The 9,971-nt window shown below is 48.6% G+C and overlaps 1 non-coding gene across 1 annotated transcript; it reads right to left on the minus strand.

Moving 5' to 3' along the window:
* Window positions 1-9,506: 9,506 nt before the first annotated feature.
* TRNAR-CCU lies at window positions 9,507-9,579 on the minus strand. Its single transcript has one exon. It is a non-coding gene; the product is annotated as a tRNA-Arg (tRNA).
* Between the last annotated feature and the right edge of the window lie 392 nt (window positions 9,580-9,971).

Below are 9,971 nucleotides of genomic sequence, written 5' to 3' on the forward strand. Positions count from 1 at the left end.
TGAACCCATGTGGGCAAGTCTAGTGGCAAGAACTCATGTCTTCCTCTGTCTGGCCCACGGCAGACCCTGAGCTGTTTCTACTGGATTGAACTGAATTGAAGAGGCCCCTGAAGGAGTGAAAGGTGGCTACACACACACACACACACACACAGACTCCACAGCCTGGGAAGCTCTCCAGAGAAGGAGGCCCTTGCTGAGGGGGCTGTCGGCGGCTCCGGGGCAGCCGGTGTACAAGCCTGGCTGGAGGAGGGCCCCCCAGACTGGCTCCTCGTCCCCCTACCCACCCCTTCTCCTCAGGAAAGAAGAAAGTCTGTCCTTTGCATATCTTTAGTACAGCTGACACAGCCTGGCATTTTCAAAAGAAGTCTTATTAAAATGAAAAGGAGCAGGGAGTTTTAAGGGAGACCAGAAAGATACAAATTCCTAATAAAAATGGCTAGTAAGAGGCACTGAGGCCAGCCCAATGAATTGGGTGAACGTACAAGTCAATGAACAAATGATGTGGTCAGAACTGCAGGAAAAGATCTTCTCTGGCACAAGGGCAGTGACTTTTTAAAAAATATTTTAAAAATATTTATTTATTTATTTAGTCGTGCTGGGTCTTAGTTTTGGCAAGTGGGCTCTAGTTTCCTGACCAGGATCGATCCCCGGGCCCCCCACATTGGGAGCACAGAGTCCCGGCTACAGGACCACCAGGGAAGTCCCAAAAGTAGTACTTGAATTAGAGAAGTCCTGAGTTGGTTCGGCCTTGGGTCTTGATGGCTGGGCGGTGGACTACGGGCCAACAGAGGGAAGTAGTCAGGGAGGACCTCTCTGGAGTGATGACGTTTAAGCTGAGCCCCCAGTGACAAGAAGCAGCCAGTCTTGCCAGGGTCTAGAGAGAACTGTGGGAAGAGGGGGTGGTTTGTCCGAAGGCCCTCAGGTGGGTGTGAGTGCTGGCGTGCCAGAGCGCTGGGAAGAAGGCTGGTGTGGCCGGAGGGGGTGAGGGAGGGGAGAGGTAGGCCATGAGTCTGGAGCCGAGAGGCAGGGCCTCAAAGGCCAGCTCTGAGGAGGCTGTGGCTTGGTCCGCTGTAGACCAGGGCCAAGGGCCTTACCCCTCCCCGCACGGCCAGCCTCCCCTTCTCTGAGGCCCTCCCTGCCCTGCCGGCCGGCGAGCATGTGCTGCGGCTGCCAGGCAGCCAGGAGCCGTGAATGAAGGAGGCTGGGCTGAGGTTTGAAGTAGTATTATGATTATTCTCCACGAAGACGAGAGGGCACAGCTGTTCATTCAGGAAATGAGCAGCCCAAGGCACCACCCACCCACCCACCAGCAGCTGAGTAACAAAGAAATCATCTGCTTAAAACCAGGGGCTCCGCCATGCAGGCTATTTCTGTGAAAACCCAAGAATTCAAAAGCTCATCTCCTAGAAACCCTCCCTCACTTTGGTGAGGCTGTAGAGGTGGGTCAGGAGAGAGAAGCCCCTTAGTCCTGTTGGGTCCAACTGAACTTTAAAGTCCCCATTTTGTTATTGACATCAGCCCACCCGTGGGGCCCCGTCCTAGCCTTCCATGGCTTTGAATCCATAAAACCCGTTAAGGTACATACATTCCTCCTAAGCGGTTGGTGCCACTTGACAGATGCTGAAACTTTGTCACAGAGAGTTTAAGAAACTTACCCAGCACCCCACAGCTAGTAATGGAGCTGGAATTAAAGCACAAGAATTCTGGCTTCATTATTCTTGCTCTTTCTTCTATACCACACTGCTCTGAAATGTCTTGAGTTCCCTGGACACCCATATCCTCCGCTGTGGGACTCATCTCCAGCCTGTACTAGCAATTTTATTTTTATTTATCTATTCATTTTAAATGTTACTGGTTTGTGCAGCCCTCCATAAGCATCCCATTTATTTATTTATTTTTTAGTTAATTCATTAACTTGGCTGTGCTGGGTCTTTGTTGCGGCTCATGGGCTCAGTAATTGCCTCATGTGAGCTTAGTTGCCCCAAAGCACGCAGGATCTTGGTTCCCCTATCCGGGATTGAACCTGCATCTCCTGCATTAGAAGGTGGATTCTTTTTTGTGTTTTTTTTTTTAAATTTTATTTATTTATTTTATTTTTGGCTGTTCTGGGTCTTTGTTGCTGCATGGGGAACGCATGTCATGCCCTGCCGTCAAAAAGCAAAAAACCCCACAAACGCTGCATATTCAAGGAACTTAGGGTCTCTGATGTGGCTGGTGCAGAGACTAGGAGGGCAGAGGCCACATTGTGTGGGGTCTAGGTGGGTGTCTGACAAGAGGTCTGCTCCTCATCTGAAACGAGACAGTGTTGCTGGCATCCTCCTGGCTCGTCCAGGGTAATGGTCAGGGCAGGCAGGATACTGGGGGTATGGGAGGCTCTCCTGGACTTGCCTGGGGCTGGAGGCTTCCCCTAAGGCATGGGGGTGGGCATCTCCTTGTGCTGTCGATGCCTGGATCCCCTCAAGTCACTAGGAAGAGCTCTCTGCGATGAGAAGAGGGGGTCCCTGACACACAGCCAGCCTCCCCCGCACCCTTCCCAGAGGATTGGGGCTGGATCAGCCAGGCTGACCCCCAGCTGACCTGGCCCTGGGATGGCTATGAGGCAGGCCTCGATCAGCCATCTGCCCGCAGATACACGCTCCTGAACACCTCCAGCCTTCCCAACCCTGAGTGCTCCCCTTCGCGCTCACCGTCCGAGCGAGGCCGTCCCTGACTGCCATGGCCAGCGGGGCAGTCGTCCCTCCCTCACCATCAGATTTTGCATGTGACCTTTCTCAACAGCAGGGCCTGAGAGAGGACCTGCCTCTGCTTGTTCTCCTGTTTCCGGTGGGTCCTCCTCGCTGGAGCACAAGCCCCCCAGAGCAGGGCCTTCTGCACAGCAACCCTAACAAACATCTATTGACTTTCTCTACTTTGCTTTCTGACTCAAACCAGAACAGAGAGGAATGTCCTGGGATGCTCGGTTTAGGACCACCGTTCCTAGTGCTTCCCAGCTGTCCACGCGGGGCGTGTGTCATTCCTGGGCCTTTCCAGACACGGTCAAGGGCATCATCTTGATCCTCACAGCCTCCATGCCTTGAGAACCCGAAGAAGGCCCTCTGAGAGCTCGGAATCAAGAAAATCCAGACACCCGGTTAGTTTATATTTTATAATTGAAACGTTCCTAACCAATTAAAATTGGTTAGTTTCTATTTTGGGCTTCTCTTGTAACTCAGTTGGTAAAGAATCTGCCTGCAATACGGGAGACCCGTGTTTGATCCCTGGGTCAGGAAGATCCCCTGAAGAAGGGAATGGATACCCACTCCAGTATTTTTGCCTGGAGAATCCCATGGACAGAGGAGCCTGGCAGGCTATAGTCCACGGGGGTCCCAAGAGTTGGACACGACTTAGCGACTAAACCACCAACAGTTTCCATTTTGTAATTGAGATGTTTTTCTCTTTGTTTTGACTGCTAGAAATCTTGGAGCCAAATTCTTCCTTTGTCAATAGCAAGTTTATTTACAGGACCATGCATATCTCAGGGTTAATGTTTTCTTTTCCTCCTCTGATTTAATCATCCAATAAATATTTGTCCTGGGCTTATTGTGCACTTGACACTTTTCTAGGTGCTGTAGTGGGAAATCAACAGTGAACAAAACAGACACAAACCCCTGTCTTCGTGGCACTTACAGTCAGGAAGAAGGAGAGAGGCAGTAAAACAACCTAATAAATAACTATGTCACATGTCAGGAGACAGTAGATGTTATAGAAAGCTATTAAGCAGGGAGGTGAGGGAGGGAGTGGGGGGTGGTGGTGCTGGGTGATTTGTAATTTACAATGGGAGGGGTGGTGCCAAAGAAAGCGTCATTGAGATGACATTAAAGCAAGGACCTGGAGGAGGTGAGGGAGGGTGCTGAGAGGGAGAATGTTCTAGGGAGAGGAAACAGCATCAGGCAGAGGCCATGAGTGGGGCGGGCCCCCAGAGTTTGAGAAATAGACACTAGGCAGAGGCATGGGTACACACGGTCATAGGGATCACCGGTGCACCCCTCAGGGGTGAGAAGGCCGTCTCAAGGATTGACTCTTCCTCCAGTGAGATGGAGCATTGCCAGGTCAGGAAAGGAGGACTGAGAATTTCTGAGTGACATTTAATTTATTTTTTAAAATTAGTTGACTTATTTGGCTGCACGGGATCTTAGTTGTGACATGTGCAACCTTTAGTCACAGCCTGAAAACTTAGTTGAAGCACATGGGAATCTAATTCCCTGACCAGGGATCGAACTCAGGCCCCTGTGTTGGGAGCATGGAATCTTAGCCACTGGACCACCAGGGAAATCCCTGATGATGTCGTTTTTGAAGATGAGAAGTCTAATAGGAGCAGGTTTGTGGGGGAAGAGATGACCATTTTGGCCCAGGTGAAATTTGAGTCTCCAAATGGGGATGTGAGCAGACAGGTGTGTAGACTGCTCAGTGGAGTCCTGAGACCGCCCACGTCTAGAGGTGGGGAGAGGAGGTGGGAGGAGGACCCGGGTGTGTCGGGGAGGAGGGAGTGATCAGCTGGGATAAATGCTCGAGGACTGAGAATAGCCACTGGATTTGCCAGAGTGGATGCCATTGTTGACCTTGAGAAAGCAGCGTGGGTTGAGAGGTAGGGCCAAAACCCTGACCGGAACAGGTTGAAGACAGACGGGAAGAGAGGATTTGGAAACAGTAAATGCAGATGACTCCTTCAAGCAGTTTTGCTAGTAAAGGGAGCAGAAAATGGGGCAGTAGCTGGAGGGAAAGGGGGCCGAGAGGGTTTTTTTTAAGATGGGAAAAAACCTTAATTGCTTTTTTTAATTTCAATTTTATTTAGTTTTGAATTTGACTAGGTAATATGTTCCCATGATACAAATTATAATAAGGTTAAAACAATCACTGCACATTTTGCACAAAAATACAAAACTGTGTTCATCGCTCAGTCGTGTCTGACTCTTTGCAGCCCCATGGACTGTAGCCCGCCAGGTTCTTTTGTCCATGGAATTCTCCAGGCAAGAATACTGGAGTGGTAGCCATTCCCTTCTCAAGGGGATCTTCCTGATCCAGGGATCGAACCCAGGTCTCCTGCATTGCCCTTCCTTGGTGGCTTAGGCAGCAAAGAATCTGCCTGCAATGCAGAAGATCTGGGTTTTTGATCCCTGGGTCAGGAAGATCCCCTGAGAAGAAAATGGCTATCCACTCCAGTATTCTTGCCTGGGAAATCCATTGACAGAGGAGGCTGGCAGGCTATAGTCCATGGAGTCACAAAGAGTTGGACACGATTGAGTGACTCAGGACACACCTAGTGATGGGAATTTCCCGGCGGTCCAGCAGTGAGGACTCCAACTTTCAAGTGTCCCCGTCTCCCAGCCAGAGATTTCAACAGGCCACTGTTGAGATTCTGATTGGTAACTCTAATGGGTCAAAGCCCGTGGACACTGTGCCCCATGATTCCACACCACAGATTCTGAAGGGCATTTAAAATGTTCTCAAAAAATAAAATAAAATAAAATATTCTCCCTCCTACCTGGTCCCCCTCCCACATCCCTCAGGCATTCAGTTCCTTGCCCTGGAGACAGCCAGTGTGATCAGTGCACACATACCTGCGTGAACACACAGACACACACAAACAAACAGACAGACACACACAAAAACACACAGAGACACACAGACACACACACAAACACACACACAGACACACATAAACACACAGACAAACACACAGAGACACGCAAACAGACACACAGACACAAACACATACACAGACACACACACAAACACACACACACACACACAGATACTTACAGATACACAGAGACACACACAGACACAGACCCACACACAGAGACACACAGACACACACACAAACACACATAAACACACACACACAGACACACAGACACAAACACAGACACACATACAGACACACACAAACACATACACAGACACACACACAGATACACACAGAGACACACACACAAACACACACAGATACACAGACACACAGACAGTATTATTTTTCTCCTTTTGACATGAATAGTAACATCCCATATAGACTGCTCTGTGCCTTGCATTTTTATACTTAATAATATATTCTCAATATCATTCTCTATCCACACACAGAATGCATTCTCATCCTCTCATATGGCTTTGTGTTATTTTACTCAGTGGTACACCATGTATCTTTTTTCATCCAGCCCTCCACTGATGGACAACCACCTGAGATGGGTTCTGTTATTATCTCCACTTTACAGGGAGGCCATGAGCTGCTGAGAGGCTCACCGGCTGCCGTTGCTCAGCTAGTGCGCTGAGGCGTGGGAACTCCATGCCCTTCACCACCCACTGGACTCTCCTCCTCCTGGATTAGTTTCCAACTCGATTTCTCCCTCACTCTTCCGTTCTTAGCAATTATTTTGGTATCCTTTTGTTCCTTCAAATAGCACGTATTTACAAGCCCTGACCTTGTGCCAGGCACAGGGCTAGGCCGGCAGGATGGAGAGGGACATGACAGAAGAGTTCTGGGCCGTCAAGGAGCTGGCAGACTAAATCTTTGTGCGTTTTTGTCAGCCACCTCAAAGCTCCCATGGAACGATGCAGAGAATTAATAAGGAGGCCTGGTCCCTGTTTTCACTAATGAGGAAACCAATCATGCCAACAAATCACTGTTACAACCCCCTGAGCTGAACACCATAAAAGAAGCCTGGGAACCCAAAACATCGAACTTGGTAGCACTGGCCTCTTCACCCCAACCTGGCCGTCCTCCAGTTTCCCATCTCAGTGAAAGCCCTCCGGCCTAGGCTCCTCCCACCTCCATCCCCAGGTCCCGCACCCTATCTGGGACCTCCCCCTAAAGACCTCTGGACTGGGCCCAACTTTGCTCTCCATGGCCACCAATTTGCTCGGGCCTCCTCTTCCAGGGGCCAACCAATAATTTCCTCCCTGGTATTCTTTTCTCCACCAGCCTCCTCCCACCCCCTGTTCCTCCAGCTCACATGTCCCGGTGTCATTTCCTGGTTCTAACCTTCCAAGGCTTCCCTTTGCTGCCCTTGGGCTAATGAGGTGGTGGCATAAGCCCAGTGGTTAGGATCATTGGCTCTGGAGTCTGAATTCCAGCTATGCCACTTATTAGCTGTGTGACCTTGAATGACAGCTGTGTGACCTTGAATGACCTACTTAACTTCTCTTTGCTTTGTGTCCAAGTGCGTGCTAAGTCGCTTCAGTCTTGTCCAACTCTTTGTGACCCTACCGACTGTAGCCTGCCAGGCTCCTCTGTCCATGGGATTCTCCAGGCAAGAATTCTGGAGTGGATTGCCATACCCTCCTCCAAGGGATCTTCCGGACTCAGGGATCAAACCCAGTGTCTCTTACGTCTCCTGCATTGGCAGCTGAGTTCTTTATCACTAGTGCCACATGAGAAGCCCTTTGCCTCACCTGAGGCAAGTAAATGATCGTGACATAAATGATAGTGAGATAAATTAGAAAATGATGATGATGAAAACCCCTACCTTGTACAGCTGGTGTAAGAATTAAAAGTTAATGGACCTGGTTGTCCAATGGTTAAGAAATCTCCTTGCAATGCAGAGGATGTAGGTTCCATCCCTGGTCTGGGAACTGAGATTCCCACATGCAGTGGGGTGTGGCAAAAAAGTTAAAGAATATAATAATAAGGCCTTTGTGATCTGGACCCTGCCTAGGGGTCTTCAGTCTTACCAGTTTTTATCTCCTCTATAAACCCACTGAAACATTTTTTTGTTTCCTCAAAGCCTCTGGCTCCGCCCTCCCTCTCCTTCTCCCAACCTCTCTGAGCTGAAGCTGGGCCTAGGAACCAGTTCTTCTTCCCCACTGGATTTCTACCATCTGTCATGTAGTGTGTTGAATGAATGAATGAGAAAGGTATTGCATTTGGGGTTCTGATGGATGAGTAGGAGTTTTTCAGGTAAAGAAGTGTTCAAGACTGGGCTATAAAAGGACTTTCTCCATCCTTGGAGCTGGAAGCTCCCAGTGACTGGAGGACAGAAGGGAGGTTAGGCTGGAGAGGAAAGTTGGGCTTAGTCCAGAACTTTCTGTGTGGACAAAAGATATCTATGAAGGGAAGGCTTTTGTGATAGTGGGTGGGTCACCTGCAAGAAAGACTGAGGCCGGGAGCTTGGATGTGTGGTGGCTAAGCTCTGGGGCAGCAATGAAAAGCCCTTCAGGGCAGTAAGCTGTGGGAATGGAATGAAGAAGGAAAACTTTGAGAGTTTTGAGAGAAAGAATTAATATGATCTCCTAAACACTTTTACTGAAGGCATCTTAGAAATGATGTTGGGCAGTTGTGGGATTAAAGAGCTAAAGTTGCTTTTCCTCCCAACTTCAAGAAGCTCACAGACAGACCTATAAATAATATAGATGCAGGGAAGGCCAAATTTGGTCACTGCAGCCAGACTTACAGAGATATCCCTATATGTGTAAAATCAGCAAATTGAAGGACCATGCATTTCTGAGTGCCTCTGTCATGTACTCCAAGTCTCCTTTTATTTGTTTAAAACATACTGCAGGGACTTCCCTGGTGGTCCAGGGGTTAAGAATTTGCCGTCCAGTGCAGGGGATGCAGGTTCAATCCCTGGTTGGGGAACTATGATCCCAGAGACCTCAGAGCAGCTAAGCCTGCAGGCGGCAACTACTGAGCCCTAGTGCTCCAGAGCCCACAGGCTACAACTGGAGAGTCTGTGCACCATAGTGAAAGATTCCCCATGATGCAACAGAGATCCTGAGTGCTGCAACTAAGACCTGATATAGCCAAATTAATAAATATTTTTAAAAAACCACAACACCCTGCAGTGTATTTCCATGACCCATCAACTTTTAGAGACTGTGTAGTGTAGAGATTCCAGCGGGGCCCACTTCTGCCATTTAGCAACTCATGATCTTAAGTTAATAACTTCTCTTAGCCTAAGCCCATGTTAGCTACCATAGGAAGATGAATGACACTGGAATGCCGGGAGAGAATAAAATGGGGCTGGAGGCCTGTGGGTAGTGTCAAGATCCTGCAAAGCCTTGTGAGCTACCAGAAAGGGTTTGGATTTTATTACTAGTTCAATGGGAAGCCATGATCTTCATCATTCAGAAAACTAAGATCATGGCATCCGGTCCCATCACTTCATGGCAGATAGATGGGGAAACAATGCAAACAGTGACAGAGTTTATTTTTGGGGGGCTCCAAAATCACTGTAGATGGTGACTGCAGCCTTGAAATTAAAAGACGCTTGCTCCTTGGAAGGAAAGCTCTGATAAACCTAGACAGCATATTAAAAGGAGAGACATTACTTTGCCAACAAAGGTCTGTCTAGTCAAAGCTATGGTTTTTCCAGTAGTCATGTATGGATGTGAGAGTTGGACTATAAAGAAAGCTGAGTACCAAAGAATTGATGCTTTTGAACTTTGAACTGTGGTGTTGGAGAAGACTCTTTTTTTAAATTTATTTTTTATTTATTTGGCTGCATTGTGTCTTAGTTGCTGCATATGGGATCTAGTTCCTTGACCAGGGATTGAACCTGGGCCCCCTGCATTAGGAGCTCAGAGTCTTAACCACTGAACCACCAAGGAAATCCTATGGAGAAAACTCTTGAGAGTCCCTTGGACTGCAAGGAGATCCAACCAGTCCATCTTAAAGGAAATCGGTCCTGAATAGCCATTGGAAGGACTGATGCTGAAACTGAAACGCCAATACTTTGGCCACCTGATGCAAAGAACTGACTCATTGGAAAAGATCCTGATGCTGGGAAAGATTGAAAGCAGAAGGAAAGGGGGATGACAGAGGAAGGGATGGTTGGATAGCATCACCAACTCAATGGACATGAGTTTGAGTAAGCTCCGGGAGTTGATGATGGACAGGGAAGCCAGGCGTGCTGCAGTCCATGGGGTTGCAAAGAGTCGGACACGACTGAGTGACTGGACTGAACTGAACTGAATGGAAAGCCACTGGACCTTCCCAGGTG

This window comes from Cervus canadensis, chromosome 21 (genome assembly GCF_019320065.1).
Source record: "Cervus canadensis isolate Bull #8, Minnesota chromosome 21, ASM1932006v1, whole genome shotgun sequence".
Classification (NCBI taxonomy): domain Eukaryota; kingdom Metazoa; phylum Chordata; class Mammalia; order Artiodactyla; family Cervidae; genus Cervus; species Cervus canadensis.